Here is a 5,278-nt window from a genome sequence, read left to right as displayed (position 1 = left end):
TTTTTTTACAGTCTGGGACTGACAAGTCAGATCGCCGGTTTAATGATTGGTTGCCGCAGGATGACATCGGGTTTCGTTTCTCATAAAGTTGAATCTGACATTTTGCTACAGGCCACTGCATTTTCTCCTGGTTTTATTCAAAATGAATGGGAAGACTTGCGAACGACTTCCTCTGTATGTGAATGCAAGTGCTAACGTACAATACCTCTCAGAAAACCAAAAAAGCACTTTCTCTGGCATCTGAAATTGTCTCACAATTTTTAATTGCTTAGGTTGTTTGAGAGATTTCATTACTTTTTAAAAACAAATGAGATTGGCCCACAGCCAAATCAATGACCCTGTCTGTGTGTCTGTTTGAGTTCTCTCTTCATTTCTTATATACTCCCCAAAATATAAGCAAGCCAAATAAAAGTAAAAGTCGGAAAATGTGCAACATCCTCTCCTTGTATAAATAAAATGTGCTGCCTAGCGAGGACGATTACTCAGGGCTCTTTCTTTGCCGCCACAAAAGTACCATCACTTTTCTTTCAATGCACAGCAAAATAAGACGCCGTCTGCATACCGCAACAGTTACACCCAGCTCAGAAATCTGAGCTTCTTGCTTCAAATGGAGAAATCTCCCTTTGCATTGTGAAGAGAGCCATGCTGTGCGTAATTTAACCTTTGATCAGAGTTGCCCTGCTTCATTTTAATCAAGCTTTGAAGTTATTTCTTTGAAAATGGTTGGTGTCACTAAAATAACGTCTGTAGTTGAGGGGGTGAGAGAGAATCTGCGAATACCTCCATTAGGCATGATGTCAGCAGAGAAGGGAACGTTGAGAACGAAGCAAGGAAGAAGGACGACAATATGGGCTTACAGTACACAGAATGGTTTCAGGGGGCTCACGAGCTCCACGTAGTCTGCCCGTGATGAAGCCATGTTAGACCCTCTCAATCAGCTTTTAAGCAATGAGTTTTTTTTTTTAATCTTATAAGTCGCTTTACGAAAGACAATGACTCAGGCCATGCAAATTAGCCATCCTCAATTAAAGCTCATTAGGACATGCCTATTAGGACAGCTGACTTGAGAGGGCATGGGTAACGAGAAGGCACACTAGTGTGATTAGCGTGTGTGTCGATGGGTTCCTTGCATTTTGTTTTCAGATCGAAGTGGCTGGGATCTGGAAAGACACGGGGGCTCGAGGCGGCTACGAGAGCGCTGGTTGTGTGACAGGTGCGGTTGTGAGAGATGTGCGGCTGTGGTGTGTCAGATAAGAAGCTGAATACACTAGTTCTTACCTCACACAACTGTCTGAAAATATCTTGAGCAGATCAGGCCAACATCCCTAACGTATACCGGTACATAGACCATATCCAAATAGGGGAACTACAAGCAGCTGCACTACATATACATATATACATATACATACATACACACATATATATACATACATACACACATATATATATATATATACATATATACATACATATATATATATATACATTAAGTATATATATATATATACATATACATATACATACACACAAATATATATATACAATTACATACAAATATATATATATCTATATATATATACTATATATATATTATATAAATACATATACTACACACATATTATATATTATTACACTATATATTATCTAAATTAAATTATAATATCTTATATATATATATTATATATATATCATATATACATAACATATATATATATTATATATATCACTATACAGATACATATATTATTATATATTACATATATAATATATACATATATATATATATACTACATAACATATACTATATATACACACATACATCTATCCTTATATATATATATATATACATAATACATATACATATAATACAATACAATATATATATACAATATACATATAATTATAAATAACATATATATATACATATATATATAATATACATATATATATATACATCTATATATATATATATATAGACATATATATACATATTATATCTATATATATATATATATATACACATATATATATATATAACATATACACACACACACACACACACACACACTATTCTCACACACACATATACAACTGTAATGTGACTCAAAAGTAAGCATAACTTTTCTTCATTGTAGCATAAAGAAGATAGGGATAATAAAAGTTACTTTACATTTATAAAATAGAAGCAATCTAAATCTTTTTGAATTATGTATTAAACGAATTAGTACTGTAAATCGTAATGGCATATTCATTTTTTTTTATTATATAATGAACAGCCCAATATTAAAATGGTAAAGGTAGGCTTGCAAATGAAATTATTAGAGGACACATTTTGAATATACTACTTCATGCCCTCATTAATCTGAGATATATATTTTAGAAGCTAAAAAAAAAAAAAAAAAAAAACAGTACAAAAAAGGTAATTCTTTGTGCATTTAGTATGAAACAACATTTTAGTGGGCAAGCTAAATAAAAGAAAACTGTAGGTCCACATCGCGCTGACAAAAATGCCTCCAGTGTTGAAATAAATGAACAATAACCAAGTAGGCCTAACCTCTCAGCCGACCCAATGAGAACGCGCTCAAAAGAACGCCAACGCAACAATTTAAAAGTGTCTGGGAAGAATTCATTCAAATTCTACAAGAGAATCATATCATAAAATGGAAAAAAAAGAAGGATTGGGAGATGGGAAATAAAGAAACAAAGTCTGCTCAAAGAACCCCCCAAAAACAACAACTTCAATAGGAGCCAAAAAGGAAGGATGTTTGCCTTGTGCCTTCTACTACAGGAAGCTGATTGCTTGAGGGGGAAAAAAAACGGAGTATCCCGTCGCTATAAGATCTCAGTTCAAGTGCTCTTTAGCATCTAACGCAGGCAGATGTAACATAACGTTAACCAGGACGAGAAGATGATCGCCCCTTCGTCCTACAGAGAAAGCAACAGAGAGCTAGGGCAAGCCCCGAACAAGACCTGGACACCGTGGAGTGCTGAGAGTCATGAGCTGGTGGCTGAAACACAGGGAGAATCCAGAGCTCCTTCCTCCTCTCCAGAGAAATGGTTAGGCCTCAATTACCTTTGGAGCGTTACATGGATTATGTCAATGACCGTACTAATTGCTGAAGTGAAAGGATAAGCCACACACACTTAATTTAGTTTCTGGTAATGAGAGACAACCAAAGTGTTGAAATGCATAAAATGTTGACAATGAAATTCACAAATCTGCCACCAATGGCTTATCCTTGATCCTGCACTTTAGTTGATCATGAAGCAGAAGAGTATAAGAATGGAAATACAGTTTTCATAGCCTGCTGCTGCTGCTACACGTAGAGTAATAGCGTGAATAAGACAAACACATTCAGTTTTATTGGAAGAATGAGTGGTATTTTTCCCCTGGATATTTTTCCCCTGGTAATTAACTCGCTAGACTTTTGATTTTGACTTGAATTTTACACCTGCAAAATATTAGATAAATGAAATAAAAAAAACAGGACAGGCAGAGAAAAAAAAAGCAGACTGTATCAAGCTCAAGGTTGCATACTTAGGTTTTTGACAAGGGTAAAGTTCACTCCAAGCTCTAAATTAAAGCAAGATGCTTTGTATTCTAACACAGATGTTACCCACCGGCACAGAACGGCAGTGAAATTCAAAGCAGGGTTTTATTTTGGATAAACCTCATTGTGCCCACCAAAAACAAATGTTTAAATCAGCCGCTCTCCTCCATTCCTACCCCACGATGCCTCTGCTCCCTCTGCATTCTGCGAGAAAGAGGGATGCACAATACCATGAGGAAAAACCCTGTTTAGAGTGAGCACCAAATTACCTCTCATGTTACACAGCCACTGCCAAAACTGGGGTAATAAAGTTTTTCAGCGTGCTCCGTCTACAAAGTACTGTGGTGAGTGCTCCAAAAGAGAGGCAAAGAAAAGAGGACAAATCAAAGGATGCCTGACTCCTCATGCATGGGAGATGAGTCTCGCATTCAAAATGTTCCAAGTTTGGCAGATGTTAAGAGCCGCAAAACGGCTCATTACTGGGACAGAAAGGGCGCAAGATAAAGCAATAGGCCCCATTTTTAAAACTTTTAAAGCTTAAAAACAGAATGACAAAAGGTCGACAGAGGAATAGGACATCGTAATATCCTAATAGTTCAACTATTATTAAAACTTAGATTTTTACAGAACAACCCAGATAAGAAAGAAGGGGTTGAAAAAGAAAATGTCCATCTTGAACAATCTTTTCCACAGCTCATTGTGTAAAGCTGGTCTCTGATAATGGTGTACGAGGGCAAAGCTACTCTCGGGCTAACCCATTTCCTTCGCTGCACCCGAGGCTAAACTTCATTATGATATAATGAAGTCAAGCCACACATGAACATGCTTGATTAATTCCACTGGAAATGCAAAAAGTGAGTGCAAAGAAAAAGTGTTGAAAAGGACTGGAATTCAGTAGATGGGTTGGAAAAATAGAAAGAAATAGAGAGAAAAAAAATACAACCGATATATAGCTAATGGAGAGTGAGGTGAGAGAAACTGAGTTATTGCTCTTGTGATGGAAATTAATGGAAAGAGATCACTAAAATGCATAGCAGTTCTCTCACTCTGAATAGATGCACACATACACACATGAACATGTCTGCCCACGGTGAACACCTGAATTACCACCAAGCCCTACTCAAAGCAAAAGGAAAAAAAAGGAAAAGCCCCCCGCCCCCTTCATTGCAATGTGCGGTTCTAGCTGGAGAGAGGAACTACTGTTGCCAAGGTTATCGACTGAGGAAGTCAATAATGTTTGATCAAAAAAAACATTCAGCCACAGCCGGATTGTCTTAGTACTGCAAACACGTAGACAGTGATGGATAGATAAAAATGACAGTAACATTTGCATCCCTAATGGAAAATGGACTCCTCAGAATACAAGCACCAATTAGCAGTATCGCCACATGGACATTAGTCCATTCATCTCTGGCGCAAACCAAACTGTAGAGGTTTTAATGACGATATCAAATGGTATCTGCTTTGCACAAAACTGATGCAGCAGAAGAAGACTTGCTCTCGATTCTTCAACTGATAACATGTTTTTGTTTAATTTAAACAGCTGCACATGTGCACGAGCCAGCATCCCACTGAAGAAGTTTGAAAAGTTGTCATACATATGACATCTCATGTTAATGCCATTACGAAACAAGTGATCATCCCAGCGAAGCTACACTAGGACTGATTAAACAAGCTGTCAAAACAAGCTTCGCTTTAAACAAATGGGAAATATGTTTGGGGGGGGG

At 36.8% G+C, this 5,278-nt stretch overlaps 1 protein-coding gene across 1 annotated transcript in view; it reads right to left on the bottom strand.

Annotated features, from left to right (window-relative positions):
- The window catches only part of dipk2ab (divergent protein kinase domain 2Ab), a gene marked incomplete in the record, with an annotated part of 24,782 nt that overhangs the window by 17,707 nt on the left and 1,797 nt on the right, over nucleotides 1-5,278 (bottom strand).

The sequence above is a fragment of the Etheostoma spectabile genome, chromosome 22 (genome assembly GCF_008692095.1).
Source record: "Etheostoma spectabile isolate EspeVRDwgs_2016 chromosome 22, UIUC_Espe_1.0, whole genome shotgun sequence".
Classification (NCBI taxonomy): Eukaryota; Metazoa; Chordata; class Actinopteri; order Perciformes; family Percidae; genus Etheostoma; species Etheostoma spectabile.
The sequence above is the reverse complement of the archived record's forward strand: the minus strand, read 5'-3'. Positions and strand labels throughout refer to the sequence as shown.